General features: G+C 34.5%; 1 long non-coding RNA gene across 1 annotated transcript in view; it reads left to right on the top strand.

Moving 5' to 3' along the window:
- LOC102160325 (uncharacterized) overlaps positions 1 to 17,399 on the top strand; it is a 57,852-nt gene extending 40,453 nt beyond the window's left edge. The window contains exon 3 of the long non-coding RNA XR_002339739.2: positions 5,038 to 17,399. This is a non-coding gene — a long non-coding RNA (uncharacterized LOC102160325). The remainder of the gene's footprint in view (positions 1 to 5,037) is intronic.
- The last annotated feature ends 346 nt before the right edge of the window (positions 17,400 to 17,745 follow it).

Genomic DNA, 17,745 nt, shown 5'->3' with positions numbered 1-17,745 from the left:
AGGACTCTCTGGCCTTGCTCAGTGGGTTAAGGATCTGATATTGCCCAGAGCTGTGGTGTAGCTTGCAGACAGCTCAGATCTGGCTTTGATATGGCTGTGGTATAGGCTGGCAGTTGCAGCTCTTATTTGATGCCTAGCCTGGGAACCTCTATGAGCCTTGGATGCAGCTCAAAAAAGACAAAAAAAAAAAAAACAAAACAAAAACAAAAACAAAAACGGAGATCCCCTGAGCTCATGGAGGAGAAAATAAAGAGGCCTGTGTTTTCTGGCCTTGCCAAGGAAATAGCAAGATGTAAAAGGAAGATGGGTGCATTGACAAGTCAGAAAACATTCTTTCTCTCAAACCTGGCACAGAAGCAACAGACCTGAAGGGAATTTGCAAACTAGGGAGTAGATGACTAAACAGTCATATCACGTATGTCTCCCAAAGCCTTGGCTCTGGAAAAGAACATGCTGAGGTAGAGACACCCAAGAAAGATGACAAATTGAACTTTTTTTTTTTTTTTTTTTTAACCAGGCAGACATAAAATGTAGTCTCAGAGTTAAAAATTAAGTTGTAGAAAATTAAAAATATTTCTTACATGTCCGGGTTTGAGGACTGAAGTTTATCTCTGCTTTCTCATTCTTTTTTCCTTCTCTTGTGTGTGTGAGATAATTTTTTACATTGCTTCAACAATGTGGCAAGTTACCATTACTTTCAAGCTATATATATCAAAAAAGGACTATAATTTTGGTGCATAAACCTTTTTTTTGGAACAATAGCATAAATTTACCCTTAGAAAAAGATTTATCACCTACTCAGTATTACTCTTTAATGATAATATCAATTAAGTTATTTTGTTTTCATTATAAATAGTGGTGTGTTTATTGAGTTCCCAGAAACAAATGTAAAAATGTTCTCACTAGGCTTTAATTATCTTAATTCCATAATTTCCTGTCAATAATACTCATCAAAGTATTACATGACTTTTTCCAGGTTGTTACAGAGGAAAAATATTTATCTATAGGTTTTTATTTTGACTTATTGCTTATGAAGACTTAGAATCTTCATTTCTTTTTCCTCTGAGAGTACCTGATAATTATAGAAAAAAAAATAGCTTTGAAATTGATTTCAAGAGAGGTTGCCAAGAGTCCTTTCCAGTGGGAATAATAACTTCAACTTTCAGATGGTTTCTACATAAATTACTCCATTTGATTTTCACAAGAACACTAGATAGCATGGCAAGCATTTTCATGCACATTTCAGAAACTCATGTGGGTTATTGTGGAAATCAGAAATAGAAATGAGAAGGAGCTAATACATTCTAATTGTTCAATAAGTGGTAGCCATCACTGCTATAATTCTGTGCCTGTGAGAAGTGAGGGTCAAAGTGATTATTGCTCGCCCCAGGTCTTTTGACTCAAAGTCAAAAATTTCATCCTGGGGGCCTCACAGAGATTTGCAGCTAATTTTTCCCTTCAAAGAATGGAGATTGATACAACAATTGAAAAACAACAGCAATAATCCCACTGATTATATTCCACCTGCAGCACCTCAGGCTTTCAGGCTCACCAGAAAAGTCCCAGCCAAGCCCCTGATCCTTTCAACCCCCCACTTCCAGTGTTTAGAAGAGAAAAAAAGAATCCCTTAGAAAAGGTCTTAGTCCTCTTCTCTCAAAGGTGGGGGAAAAAACACCTTTTGAAACTACTCCTGCTGTCAAAGTTCAGGCCTTGATTTGTGAAGCCCGGTCTTGCAAAAGTACTAAATCAAAGTAAAATGGATTTACATTTGTAAACTTTGTTTCCACTTAATGGGATTAGAAAGACCACTCACATTAAACAAACAAAAACATCAGTTCAGCAGCAAGACAGATCAGTAAATTAACCGTACACAAACTCTGAAACTCAGTGTGAATTTAGGCGTAGCAATTTTATTTTAAGATAATCTGAAGAGTCAAGGAAATTCCAGAGTCTATTTATATGTTTTCACATCTACTCTTTACCTGAGTCATGTGTGTTGTTGGGGGAAGAGAAAAGCCAGAGAGTGATAGACAATGTGCTGGAGAGAAGTTAAAAGACAGGTCTTCTAAACCTAAGCTTCTCCAGATGTGAAGATTTAAAGTGTGAGGATTTAAACTCAGGCAGCAACACTGGCTGTCGAAAATCTCCTCAATATGCAGTGAGGAAATGCACATTTCCCAGAATATACAGCAGTAAAAAGTTTTCTTATTAAAAAAGAAAACTATCTTAAGTATTTCCAAATAAATTATCTTTGAACATTACTGGCAATAGGAGGATCTGATAATAATTATTCCTATGACCCAGTGTCTGCTCACACTTCTAGACAAATTTTGCAATCTTTTAATTACATCTGTTTACATTTTTTATCTTCCCCAAAAGAGGGCTCAGTGCGGTCTTCACTTTCTGGCCTTGGCACCCACTAACATTGAATTTCTCCATGTGGAAATCAAACAAGGGACACCAAATAAAAACTGTAAAGGGTATGATTTTTATCAATTTGTTTTGTCTTTGTAGCTTTGTAACATCCCAACTAAATCTATAAATTCAAGCAATAGCCTTATTTGAATTGAGAGAGAGAAAGGGTATGATTTTTATCAATTTGTTTTGTCTTTGTAGCTTTGTAACATCCCAACTAAATCTATAAATTCAAGCAATAGCCTTATTTGAATTGAGAGAGAGAAAGATCCTGTGCCAAGGCTTGAGCAGCCAGAGGGCAGGGGAGAGGGTGGGTACAGTGAATACAATAGGAAAAGAAGCTAATATGTGGGTCCAAAGTTTCATCTGAAAAAGTTCAGCTAAGGTAAGTGTAGCAGATACTCTAAGACAAGGTTATAAAGGACTGGGCAACTGGATTTGAGCACCTACCACATACCTACATCTGAGTAACAAGATCTGGGCACAAAGTCTTAAGGGACCAAGAAAAAATGTGAACTGATTCAGGGCAGAATCTGTCTTACAAAAGCTTTTTTCAAGGAATGGCTATGAAATATTAAGATGAATTTTAGGTGTGTCTGGTGTTTTAGTAAACATATTAAAGCTTATACATCCAGATGTGTATTGTCATGCATATGAATCACCAAAGTTAATCCTTAATTCACTGTGGCTGCTGTTAAGCTCAATTGTGAGATTCCCGTGTTAAAACTGCTTTCACAACCCACTTAAAAACCACACAGTGAGATCAATGATATTATTCATGGAGAAGGCAAACAGACCTTATGCTTATGCTCGCCCACTCGGCTTCCAAAATCTCACTCTTTCACCATTATTTCAAGTAAAGACGAAAATAAATGAATTAGCTATTACCTATCATGGCAACCAGACACTTTAAAATAAAAATGTGAAATTGCTGCCTCATTTCCATCTTCAGTTCACTCTCAATAGTCTAGTGAGAGTGGTGCAGGATTCCTGGCATGGAATATTTCATTCTCAGTGTTAGGGTGTTAGAAATTTACCAGTGGTTATCAAAGTTTATATGGGACTGTGTCTCATTGATGTGATGTAATCCCAGTGAATGCTCTACTGAAAAAATATATTTTTCACCATCCTCTCGTGGAGGTCTCAAATTCCATTGCTTGGACTATCACTGACCCTCTATACACTTGCACACTTGCAGAATTCTTTCCCAGGATTACAAGCAGAGAGCAGGTTGATGCACATAATTCTTAGCCCAAGGTCTTCTGACTAAGTGCCAGTGAAGTGCTGCTGATCTGAAATAGAACTACCTAAACTTCAATGCTGAATTTTGCAGTGCGTCAAATAAATGATGCTTTCAAAACAGTACTCACTGTTCTGAGTTCTTTCTTATTAATGCTTTTTTTATAACACTTTGTAAAGATTATACTTTCTAGGATGTTGTTCAGCCTAACTAGACAACATCTCCCCAACACACACACACACACACACAATTACTGACTAGTTGTTTTCTATATTTTATAGTCTTCAGTTAGACATACCAAGAGAGATAGTCATGTTAGCAATAGTCATTGCGTTGTGAAGAGGTAAGAGGAATCTCAAAATGTGGTACCCATATAATAGATTCTCTAGTTTCCAGATTGATGAGGGTTTATTTCTGAATCAGGACAAATAAGAAAGGGGTAAAATTCAATCTTACTTTTCATTGGAAGAATAAGGTTAGAATACCTACTGTAACTTTCAGTATAATTCTTAGCTCTGTAGTATATGAACATTCCGTATAGTTACTGGTAATGCGCTTATTGTCAATTCTGGTTTATTGTGTTCCAACTTTAGTAATTTCCCTCTGCTTTCACAGATATTTTTGGGCAGAGTTGAGACCAGCTGGTTCATGGGCTGCAAACCATATGCTATTTTACACTAGAAATCTCTTTTTCCTCTGAACCTGCTTGCAATTACTCCCATCTTCTGATTTCCTGAATTTTTGGCACCTCAGTTCAATTTCTACATCTGCTGCTTACCTATCTCCTTCCAAGCTTCTCAGGCTGAGATGCTGCACACACTTCTGGGATCTGTTCATCCTCTGGTTTTGGTGATATCTATCTCCATCTCTCAATGTGTTACCTTTCCAGCTTTTTTACTGAGACCATCACTAAATGTACTTGCCCCAGAATTACATGGAGTAGTAATGATTGCTTAGTAACACCACAGTTCATGTATAGTCCTTGAGTCAGGTGAGTTTGTCTTTCTAGAATATGAGTTTTATATTATTTATTATGTATTTATTAATGTTCTTTTGTATAGCTTATGGTCTTTTACCATTAAAGACAATTTTCCTATGGTGTGCACTAAATAGAGAATAAATTTGTTTAGACAAGATCCTTAGTGAGGTCTGGGTTGCCAGAGAATATATTTAGAAAACAAATACAAAATTATCTATGAAGTAGTTATATGAAGAGCTGAGGCAAGACTATGAAGTGTGATGGAACTAAAATTTAATATCTGGAACTCTTATGGTTACTGCGTTATTATAAATTTAATGTAATGAAACAAAAATGATTTAGAGGATGAATATACCTCTAGTCATGCTGACATATTAATTCTCATCTTTCTTAATCTTTGTAGAGTCGAGATGGGAAGAAACAACAGTTTTGACATTCCCAGTGTCCTTGCTGAAGCAATGAAACAGTTTATAAATACGCAAGTATTTGTGCTTTTGAAATGACTGGAAATGACTTCACAATGGGTCTTAAAATATACCAATTGAATTTTATTCCAAAATGCAATTATCTCACTATTAGAATGAAGCATAACAAATTAGCTGCTATTGCTGGAAGCTAAAAGAATAACAGAAATGATTTGAAGAACTAAGAAAATTCTCCAAATAGTGATGAAAAATCAGAAGTTCAGCTCCATGAACAATGATGTCACTGTCATTAAGACGAATAGTCTAGTAATATATTATGTTCATGACCTGTCTAAATCTTTAAACTTTTGTTGTCATATAGTTAAAACATCTGCAATATTTACATATTTCCAGAGAAGAGTATTCTTTATTCATATGATTTCAAAATCCTTTTTGGATTTAAAAAAAGGCATGAGATAAAAAAATACCATATTTTTGAATTGTCATTTAATCTGTTCTTTAGGTACTTTTTTCCTTTGTAAAGGGATCTGACATTTTTATTTATCTTTAAATGTCTTCTTCATGTTCTTCGGAATAAGAGGTCAGCATACTTTAAAATATTGTGTCTTGGAATCTAAAGTCCTACTTCGATGTGACCTAATTTCTTTTTATATTTCCAATACCTGAATTTTTAAATAAGATAAATAAGTACTAGGAATGTAATGTACAATATAATGACTGTAGTTACCCATGATGTAGATATATTTAAAAGTTTCTGAGAGAGTAGATCCTAAGAATTCTCATAACAAGGGAAAAATAATTTTTTATGCTGCTGTATAGCACATTTCACTGAACTTATATTACCAATGAACAAAGATGGGAAGGTCTTTTTTTTTTTTTTCCTTTTTAATGGCATTTTTTTTTTCCATTGAAAGCCTGTATTTTAGAATATACAGTCTATTAACTTCAAGCTGTTTCATTGCTGCTTTGATATTTCATTGTGGTACTGTATTTGGGGGGTTGTGTATGTTGAAGAGAGGCTGCTTAGAGGATGCAAGGTGAGCAGAGCACAGGAGCAGATCACCTACCTCCAGATCATTTAGTTCCACAAGAGCAAAAGCTGGAACTAGAAATAAGGTTAAAATATAAAAATGTATGTGAGAAATCAGTTTTAGTTCAGCAAAACTACAATTTGATTTTCATGAAGTGGATGATGATCAACTTGAAGTCCTTCCTGGTGACAAACTTTTCTAGGGAATGGTATTATATGCATTGGGGGAAAAAAAATCTCCATTAGTCATAGTTAGTTATCAACAAATAGTAAGCTCCTTGATGGCAAGATCTAAGTCTATTTACCCTTCAAATAACCTAATATATTAAATTATCTACAAAAAGTGTTGATACATTGCTCAAATGTTGTGGATATTGTTCATAGACCAGGGCGTCCTTGTCATTAGAGAACTCAAGGTCCCAGGACGGAAAGCAGGTGCTAAACCAGGAGACACAGTTCATTATGACTTAGTTAACAAAGGTCTGCATTTATACAACACAGCAACAACAATTTTAAGTGATACGTTCCTGATGTATGTATCTTAGTTATAAGGGTTTTATGTATACTTCTATTAACGGTTATCTCAAAGTATAATTTATACTTAAGGAAAATTTCATGTCAATGATTTGTTCTAAATCCACATTCACAAAGTTTTTTTAAATATTTCAATATTTTGTCTGATTTTAAGAATTTTAATATTCTTAGCTAAGCTTTTTCAAAGTTGGATAATGTCAGCTTTACCATTTTTTGCCCACATGTGCTTGCATTATTGGTATTATATTTAATTCATGGTGTTTTTGTAGAAACTTTAAAAGGCTACACTCTAAAGGCTTACTTAGGCACTTCAATATATGTCTAATTATTTGCACACATGCAAATTGCCAGTGGGTTCTGCAGCACAGCTCCTGAGACTTGAACACTCATAGGAAGCATTCCTAAGACACGATAGGCATAGATCCACACTGCAGAAGCTTCTTTAATTAAGTACAGACCCAAGCCTCACATTCCCTCTTAAACTCCTGAGCAATGACAAGACATGTAATCCCACTGTTCACTAATGAAGTAAATAAAAGGTGAAACACAGAACCACATTTTCAATCTGGAAAAGCCTGTGAATAAAAATGCCAATTAGCAATTTGATGAACATAAAATTTAAAGACTATTAACAAAACAGTTTGAATGCAAAATAAAAAGCTAAAATTTGTTCTTATAAGGAAAAATAAAGTCCACTAAAACATTTATTATAGATAGCTATAATAAGAGAAAGACATAAGAAGAGAAAGACATTGATAATGAGGTCAATGGAAGGTTTGAGGATTTTTTAAAATTTTGAATCCTTCTGAGTTTTGTCTTTCTTAGCTTGTGTGTGAGAACAGTTAACTTCTACTCTCTTAGCAAATTTAAATTATATAATACAGTGTTATCAATTGTAGTCACATTTTACACTGGATCCTCAGACTTTATTCATCTTACAAGTGAAAGTTTGTAATCTTTTAGCAATCTCTCCCTATTTTCCCAATCGCCCCAGCCTGGAAACTGCTTTTCTACACTGTTTCTATCCTTTGCTCTTAACCTCTAATTGGAAGACATATGATTTGCAAATATTTTCTCCCATTTGGTTGGTTGCCTTTTCATTTTGTTCACAGTTTCTTTTGCTGTGCAGAAGCATTTTAGGTTGATGTTCCACTTTTTTATTTTTGCTTTTGGTGTCAAATCTGAAAATCATTGCCAAGACTAATGTCAAGGAGCTTTTTCCTATACAGTCTGGCTTTATTTTGTTACCATAGAATGAATCTTTGACCCTATATAACACTTTTGCAAATGAGTTTGATTTTTAACTCTGAATCTATATGCATATTTATTTAAAATCCATTAACGACAATGGATCGTTAAAATCAACTCTCTAAAGAAAAGTCAAACATATTAATAGTTTTGAAGATTGTCAACTAAATATGCTCCCTTTTGAAAAAAAAAAAGAAGAGCAAACCCTAAGTAAAACAGCTTTTTTTTTTTTTTTTTTCAGGCCACACCCAAGGCATATGGAGATTCCCAGGCTATGGCTGGAATCCACGCTGTAGCTGCTCGCCTATGCCACAGCAACACCAGATCCCAGCTGCATCTTTGACCTACAACCACAGCTCACAGTAACACCAGATCCTTAACCCATGGATAGAGTCCAGGGATCTAACCCGCATCCTCATAGATACTATTCAGGTTTGTTTCTGCTGAGCCACGATGGGAACTCCCTAAAATAACATTTTTAAAGTAACTTCTCCATTGTCAATAAATATTTCAACCCATGAAACGTGGCTTCTTGCCATCAAACTTTGAAATGATGATGACGATAATAATGAAAACAAAAAGAAAACAAAGCTAAGGATATTTCACTTGTTGAATATCACTTAAGTTATTGTGCAGACCACTTTCTGAAATACATATTTAGAGTTAAGACACTGAAACATGTAACAGTTATTAATTCTTAACAGACAGATGTTTAAAAATATTTATTAAAAGAACTACAAATTCCAATTGTTTCCTAGAAATTTCTTTTACATATAATTGGCCAAATAAATAAATTTAACATCATCCTAGGTTTGAATGTGTATCTTTTAGTGGCCCAAAGATTAAACAAATATTTTAAAACCCAGAGATAATACGGATCTAATTTATGATTTACTGTCTTGCAACTATGTAGTATAGATAACATGCAGAATACACCTTTTTCAAAACTAAGAAAATTCCATGGATGTGATCTGTAATGGTTAGTTACTTTATTTCTTTTTTTTTTTAGGGCCGCATCTGCCACGTATAGAGGTTCCCAGGCCAGGAGTCTAATCAGAGATACAGCTGCTGGCCTATGCCACAGCCACAGTAATACAGGATCCAAGCCATGTCTGCAACCTACACCACAGGTCATGGCAATGCCAGATCCTTAACCCACTGAGCGAGGCTAAGGATCAACCCCGCAACCTCAAACCTGCAACCTCATGGTTCCTAGTCGGATTCATTCCCGCTGAGCCATAATGGGAACTCCCTGTAATGGTTACTTTTATTTAAATTGAAAGCCAAAGGCATTCATGTGCTTCTTCAAGCCAACATTGCTTTGATAAGACAAAAAGAAATAATTATCAAAATGCAGCTCCTTAAGTAAGTGCTTGATTTCACACTTTCAAAGTGTGCTACCATTCCAGTAAAGCCAGAAAGAATTGAGAGATTAAGAAAGTGTTTAAAGGTGTTTATTAAAAAATAATTATAAAAATGTGAAAAGACATAGCACTGAGCATGCCAAATAGAATAAAACTGTCATCAAAAAGACTCAACAGCTATGAAAGGAGTTCTTCAAAACACACCATGTTTTTTTCTAGATAACAAAATCTATCAATTCCAAATGTCTACATTAGTCATGCATAAAGGCACCAGGGATTCACAGAAAACAAACTAACCTATCCCAAGTCATCCTTGCTTTTTATCATATCCACCGTAAAAGCTAGAAAAAAATCTACTTCTTGAGAATTTAATCCCTTTTTTTTTGGCAAGCGCAAAGTCTTTATTAAAGGAAAGCAAATAGTTCCCAGGGCTGCTGGGAAGGGGGAGAAGAGCCCCCTTTCTCTATAGTCCTATAGGGGTTTTTATTCCTTAAAGATGAGGGGGTACCAACCTGGGGTCCAGAAAGATGTGATTTTCTCCCACTGGCCTTGCACAGTTACCTCTGTCAGTCCTTATCCAATAGGGTCTTAGGGGTGGAAATGTCCCATAAATCTCATAGTTTCTTTGCCACCCCCCCACCCCCGTAAACAGAGTCACAAGGGATTAGGGATTAATGTCCATCTACACTCCCTATAGTAAACAAGGCCTGTGGGGATGTTACTCCCTGGAGCCTTTAAGCCACAAATGTTAATCAATGGCCATATATATCAAAGAATGCATCAAAGCCCATCCTCCTATACTGACTACCTGAGTTAATATTCTGCCTCAATCCCCCTCTAGAGTTGGAGACCCTAACTGGGGAAAAGGGACGACAACTGCTGTTTCCTGCTGAATAGGCCGTTGTTAGGGGAGAGCAGTTAGGTCTCCAGTCATGGGACGGTTGAGTGGGCTTTGAAACATTACATCGAGTACCCCTTCCATCACCATTTGAAGGTTGATAGCTTTTAATCAGGATGTAATGAAGTGAGAATTGAGAATTTAATTCTAAGTGAAGTTTTAGTTCTCAGTGAAGTATTTGGTCATAAGATGTTTTGCAGAACAAGAACACGATAACTGTTTTGTTAAGTGGAAGTTTTTTTGGTCACATAAATTTTTATTCTGCCATTTTTTACTTTATTCCTTTTTTATTACCTTGTTTTAAAAATTACATAAAGGAAGTTCCCACTGTGGCTGAGTGGTAATGAGCCCAACTAGTATCCATGAGGATGCGGTTTCCATCCCTTGCCCTGCTATCTGACGTTGCTGTGGCTGTGCAGTAGGCCTACAGCTGTAGCTCTGATTTGACCCCTAGCCTGGGAACTTCCATATGCCTCTTGTGTGGCCCTAAAAAGAAAAAAAAAAAAAAGTATTGCATATTAAGTTGGGAAACAATACAAGACATATAAAGAAAAGGTTAACAATTTCTTCCTCCTCTGAAATCTCTAAGAAACACACTAACAGTCTGATGTGTTTTCATCTACATGTTTTCCCTGCTCATAAATACCTACAAACATATTTGTATGTGCATTTTTTTTTTGTCTTTTTAGGGCTGTACCTGCAGAATATGGAGGTTCCCAGGCTAGGAGTTGAATCAGAGAGCTGTAGCCACCAGCCTACACCACAGCCACAGTAATGTGGCATCCAGGCCACACCTGCGACCTACATGACTACTCACGGCAAAGCTGGATCCTTAACCCACTGAGCAAGGCCAGGGATCAAACCTGAGTCCTCATGGTTACTACTGAGCCACAACAGGAGCTCCTGTATGTGCATTTTGATCTTCTCTTCTTGTTACACTTGAATTTTTTTAAAACCAAAGCCATAATCTTGCAATTTTCTTTTTTAATTGGACTGTGTGTTCCTAACAATGGTTTAGATCAATATAGTTGATGATTAGCACATTTGTTTTCATAGCTACATAGTATCTATATTATGGTTATTCCATCGTGTGTGTGATAACATCCCAAATGATCATTTGGACCATTCAATTTGCATCTTCTGATCAGTAACGTTGAGAAATATTTTATGCTTTACTGACCTCTTGGTATATCACTTTTATGAATTACTATCATTGTCTGTGATGGCTAGTACTTGGTATTGTTTGTCTTTTAATTTTAGACATTCTGGAGGACACGTAGTAATATCTCATTTTGAATTTAATATACATTTCTCTGAATCCTTAAGATTTCAAGTACGTTTTCATAAGTTTATTGGTTATCTTCTTTATTTTGAAGACAATTGTATATTGGTGTGTTGTCTTTTATTGAATTGGAAACATTCTTTAAATATTTAGATATGAGGTCTTGAGTGGTTATATGTCAAAATATCTTCTTCTATCTGTTGCCTTTTTATTATTCTATAAGTATCACTTGATGAAAATTAAGTAACTCAGTGTTAATATTATCCAATATATTATGCTTTTCTTGTAGTGGTAGTGTTTCTTTGTGTCAGGTTTAAGAATACTTTCTGTACTCCAATAATGTCTCTTATATTATCTCCCAGAAATGTTATCTTCTTGAATTTCACCTTTACATCTTCACTCTATCTGAAACAGTACCTATGGCAAGAGACGAGGATAAAGCTTTGTTCTCCCCCCATGCAGTTGTCCAAATCACCCATTTACTGGAAGAACATCCTGTTCTCCCTATACTGTGGGGCAGCACCTAGGTGTGGGTCTGTTTTGAGTCTCTGCATGGTCTATTTGTCCACAGGAGTACTAATCCCTCATTGTTTTCCTAACTGTAGCCTTTTACCTACTAGTCTTAATAACTGGTAAAATAAATATTCCTTCTTGCTCCTTAATATTGTATATGTTATTATGAGTACTTTTCATGACCACACACATTTGAGAGCTAGCTTCTCAGTTTTCACACAATACAAAAAAAAAAAAAAAAAAAAGCTAAAAGTTTGAGGGAAATTGCATTAAAAGTGAAATTAATTTGGAATAATGACACTATCCAAAAGGATGGCACAATGATTTGTTTCCATCCTCTTTAATTTCTCTCAATTTCTATGTAATTGACTTTTTTTTCTTTTTGCTGTGGTAAAACAGCTTTAGAATTTTTATTTTTGTTTCTCGTATATCGATATAATTGATTTTTTTAATAATGACATTGTTCTAGCAATGCAACTAAATCTGTATTTTAATTCTTCTAATTCATCTCTGGACTTCACAGGGATTATTTTTAATTTTTACAACTATATCGACTGATTATAATAGTTTTATTTCTTCCTTTTAAAGCCATGCATTTTATTTTTTTCCTGCTTTTTTGCACTAAGTCTATTTTCATCTAAAAGGGAAATTTTTCAATATTCCATCTTGTATGATTTTTAGGTTTTTAGTCTATCTGTAGGCTTTCTAGATACATTTTTTTCCATTTAAAAGTTATACCTTGGAGTTCCCATTGTGGCTTGGTAGGTTATGAACCCTGCTAGTATTCATGAGGATGCAGGTTCTATCCCTGGCCTCACTCAGTGGGTTAAGGATCCTGCGTTACTGTGAGCCATGGTGTAGGTCTCAGACGCGGCTTGGATCCTGCATTGCTGTGGCTATGGTGTGTGTATGCCAGCAGTTGCAGTTCCAACTCAACCCTTAGCCTGGGAACTTCCATATGCCTCAGAGGCGGCCCTAAAAAGCAAAAAACAAAATTATACCTTTTATTGCTTTATTAATAAATGCCTTTCTATTTCTACTTTACAAAGTGTTTTTGTTTTAAATTGTACATGAATGTTGAACCATGTCAAATGCATTTTTAATTGGTAGAGCGGTTCACTTAATTTTATTTTATTCTATTAATGAAATGAATAATAGTAATTATCAAGTCCTTTATTCCTGGGATACTTCCAGCTTTGTTGAAATAAATTATCATTTTGTTGATGTTTCAAATTGCTAATATTTTGGTGAAGATTTTCACATGTCTCTTCATGAAAGAGAAAATACTTTTTTCTTTCTGATAATAATTTTATTGTTCTTAATAAGTTCTACCATGCTTAATGCACTGAGTGTTATCTGTAACTTTCATCTCTAAAAGAGCTTGAATAAAACTAGCTTTCTTCTTTCTTAAATACTTGTTTAAATGTAGTTTTTCTACAGACAGGGGTTTTATTTACGATTCTATTTCTGTACTGGATAAAAATTATTAACATTTCTATTTATTTTTGGTAAGTATGTCTCTCTGGAATGTCTATATTTGCAAATTTATTTGCAAAGGTTTTTATAAAATTCTCTTATGAACTATTAAGCGTCTGTAAGCATAATATGTACGCCATGAATAATATGTATATATTGTAATTGTTTTTTCAATCTTGATATTATTTGTGCCTCCTCTCTTTTTTCTAGATTAATTCAGCAGGAAATGTATACATTTTTCCAAAGAAAAATAACTTGGTTTTCTTGATCCTATTTTATGTTTGCTTTTTTATGAATTTCTCCTATTAATTTTTATTATTTTTCTTCTTTCTCTAAGGTTTATTTATGGTTCCTTTCAAAAACTTTATTTACACAATATGTATTTAAAGCTATCAACTTCTCTCAGAGTAAAGGAGAACTATTAATGTATATGCAGGTCAGCCTCCTTACATAAGAAGAAGTAATAAGAAGTATAGAGTGGATGGAGGGAAAATATTGAGTAACTTCAATTTCTTTTTATTCCTTGGAATGATGCATCCCCCAATTTTCTTATTTGGTAATTTTTTAATGCTTTTAAATAGATTGTAAATATTATTTTTCTAGCTAATCTTGTTTCTCTTTTTCAGTCTTCAGTGGAAGGCTTGGTGTAAATGACACCTGACCATGACTAAAACGTGGAATTTATATCTTATAGAATTGAGTTTTTTCCCCCAAAAGTTAATGAATTACATCCATGCCATTTGTCATATAAACCATTTTTATTAGAGTTAAATTAATGACAATTTTGCCAAACCAAACACTATATATAGTGTGTGTGTGTGTGTGTGTGTGTGTGTGTGTATTAAAATATCTTAATATCATTCTGGTTTCTGGTTTTCTATTTTGTTTGACTACTCACTTGTCCATTCCTATAACAGTATTTTTTATTACATTAGTTCTATAATTAACTTTATTGTACCAATTTTTATTTTTGTAAAATTAAAAAAAAATTTATTTTGGCATGCTAAAGTTCCTGGGCCAGGGATTGAACCTGCACACAGCTATAACCAGACCCACAGCAGTGGGAACACCAAGTCCTTAACCTATTGAGATACAGGTAAACTCCAATTTTTTTTTTAAAATAGTTTAAAAAGTATTTTGGATATTATGTATATCCACATATGGGTATTATAGCTACAAATATGATGTAAGTTTACAAGATTGTGAATCTTTACAATTTTAAGTCATTCCATCAGTGAACGGTATATATTTCTTCACTTTAACTCTTTATGATTTTTTTCAAGATAGTTTTTAAAAATTTTATCTCTAAGGATCTTATGTATTTTAAGACTTCTTAATAGATAATCTAGTTCTGCTGTTTTGTAAAAATGGTATATTTTTAAAGTTCTGTGTTGATTTTGTGAAGTTTTCTATGTGGATGTTTATGTAGTCTGCATATGATAATAGTTTCATTTTTTACCTTCTAATTCTTACATATCTCTTATGCATCAGTCAGAGCTTCTAATGGTGTTAAATTATAGTAGTAATACTGATATCCTTGTCTGATTACCACTTTTGAATTTATTAAGTTTATTCATTAAGTATTATGGTTGTAGATATTTCTATGTATGGCTTTTACTAAGTTAAAAATGTTTTTATTTCTAGTTTTATTTCTAGTTTTATAGAGCTTCAAATAATACATGAATGGTAAAATATTTTAATTGCTTTCCTTTTTTTTTTTTTTTTGTCTTTGCCATTTCTTGGGCCGCTCCCGTGGCATATGGAGGTTCCCAGGCTAGGGGTCTAATTGGAACTGTAGCTGCCAGCCTATGCCATAACCATAATAACATGGGATCCGAGCCGCAGCTGCAACCTACACCACAGCTCATAGCAACGCCGGATCGTTAACCCACTGAGCAAGGGCAGGGATAGAACCTGCAACCTCATGGTTCCTAGTCAGATTCGTTAACCACTGCGCCACGATGGGAACTCCTTTAATTGCTTTCTTACCTATTGAAGGAATATTACTTTCCTTTTGACCCATGAAAATAAATGAGTAACATTAAAAATTACCTGATATTGAACCACCCTTTAATTTCTCAGCAGATACTCTTACTTAAGAAGTTCTTGGTGATTATTATTTAAATAATCCATAACTCTATTTATACTTATTTTTCAGTAATTTTATTATAAAATTACTTCCTTAATTTTTTCACACGTGCACTTTTCAATTCTTTATTAATTTTGATATCTTCTGGAAAAGTTATTCAATCTGAAATTCTGTCCCACTTATTCATTATTTGGCTATTCATCCTCTGTTGAGCTCTTTATTTAAACAATTTTATTTTTCATTCTCAGTATTTCCACTTGGAAATTTGCTATAACTGCTTGCTCCTATTTTGTGTTATCAATATCTTGTATGTTAAAAAATGTATATTTATTTTAATTCTTTGATTTGTTTTCCCTGAAATAATCTTCAGTTTGTCCATGGTAGTTCAGCAATTGTTAATCATCAATTCAATTTTCCTTACCCCAGCCCTGGTACCCATGGGGACTGCCACTCTGGTAAATTGTGATCCTCTGTGCTGACCTGTCTGCCTCTCCAACTTGAGGCTACATGGTTTACCTCTTAAGTTATAACCTAAGACAATTTTTCTCAATTGTTTCAATTTATTGCAAAATGAATTTGTATGAACTCTAAGTTATGCCCATTATATTTTTTTTCCCACATACTTAGGATCCATGTTTTTCATAAAATCCCAAACATATAATATGACTTACTCAAGGATAAAAACTAAATCCATCTTAAATTTCCTTACTACTTTTTTTTAACCAATTCTGTCAGGTAAACTTTATTATATCAACCCAAACTGGCATTGAGGTCTGTCATTTAAGGCTAATATGTCCTCCTTAATTGCTTTTCAAAACATACTGAGAACATGATGCAGTATTTGAGAGGCCATGTAAGAACTCAACTATTAAGAGATTCACTTATGAGGGAAAATCTCATAGGACAAACAACAAAAACCACACCTGCCTTACATGAAAGTATTTATGTCTTTACTATTCAAATTTAATTCCCATCATTCTGAAATAATTTAGTCATTCAGGTTATAACTTCTCTCATAAGGGCAGTTTTTGTATGCCTCATAGGTAAGTTTTATTTTCAGTTTCTCTTTGATTCAGTGGTTACTCATGAGTGTATCAATTTCTCATATTTTACCTTTCACTGATGATTACTAGTTTTATTAGATCATCATTAGAAAATATGCAAGTGTTTTTTTGTCCCCAAAATGAACAAACTGAACAAAAGAACTAGCAAACTCTTACCTTCCAGCAGCTATGTGAAAGAAGCTTCTATCCTCCAAGATCCCCCTGTGTGCCAACTGCCCTTCTCTCCCAATTGCTGGGATTAGAACAGCCCATGCTGGTGACAAGGTGACCCTCCAGTTCTAACAGCACTGGCAGAAGCAGACAATGCCACCAAGAACAAGTCTAGTGACAATACCTCTGCAAAGGAATCAATGGGATTCTGCCACTTGAAGTATTCAAATACAATTTTTTCTCAGTTTCTGAGAAAAGAGTCTTCTCTGCCAACAGTTTCTTGGCTTTTGCCTGGTACCAAAGAAAATAAAGTCCTAGAGTTGTTCTCTTTCTCATGGATCTCAGAAGAATCCTAGCCACGTACATGCCCTCTAGGTGAGGGCAGCATGCTTGTCATATTATGAAACTGCCCAGAGAGAGGGAAAAGACCATGGCACCTAGAAGTGTGGCCAAGTTGCCAGCCTCCAGGAATTTCTCCAGCTGGCAGTCAAGTGAGTCTGAATCGACTGTTTCAGTACCGTTCTCAAACAGCCAAAATGATCACATTGCCTCTGGTGCAGTTCTAAAAGGATGCTACAAATATGTTTTATGAGATATCAACAGATATAAGTCAAAACACACAAAAATTATATGAATAAATGTGTTTGAAAAACACTTGATTAAAACAAGTAAATTTTCTTGTTTGTAAGGTTTTTGTTTGGGTTTTTTTTTTTTTTTTTTTTTTTTTTGGTCACACCCGAGTCACAGCTGCAGTCTAAGCTACAGCTGTGGCAATGCCAGATCCTTAACCCACTGTGCCATAGTGGGAACTCCGTTTGCAAGATTTTTAAGAGAATTGCATATGTGTATACCCATTTACCCATTATTGTGTCTGAGGTAGAGTTCAGGATATGTCTGATTATTTTGACTAAAGGAAACTATTTTGTTGTAGTTGTTGTTATGGCTTTTGTCATTGTTTTAATAGCATTTCCAAGACTGTTTTCTACAAAACATACTTTGAAAAAAGTTGCTTCTAATTTTGTTCCTCAAATTACTGAA

The sequence above is a fragment of the Sus scrofa genome, chromosome 16 (genome assembly GCF_054392235.1).
Source record: "Sus scrofa isolate SSC_HxYL_T2T_F1_AM1 chromosome 16, Sscrofa_HxYL_maternal_Yorkshire_Landrace_v2.0, whole genome shotgun sequence".
NCBI classification, from domain to species: Eukaryota; Metazoa; Chordata; class Mammalia; order Artiodactyla; family Suidae; genus Sus; species Sus scrofa.
The sequence above is the reverse complement of the archived record's forward strand: the minus strand, read 5'-3'. Positions and strand labels throughout refer to the sequence as shown.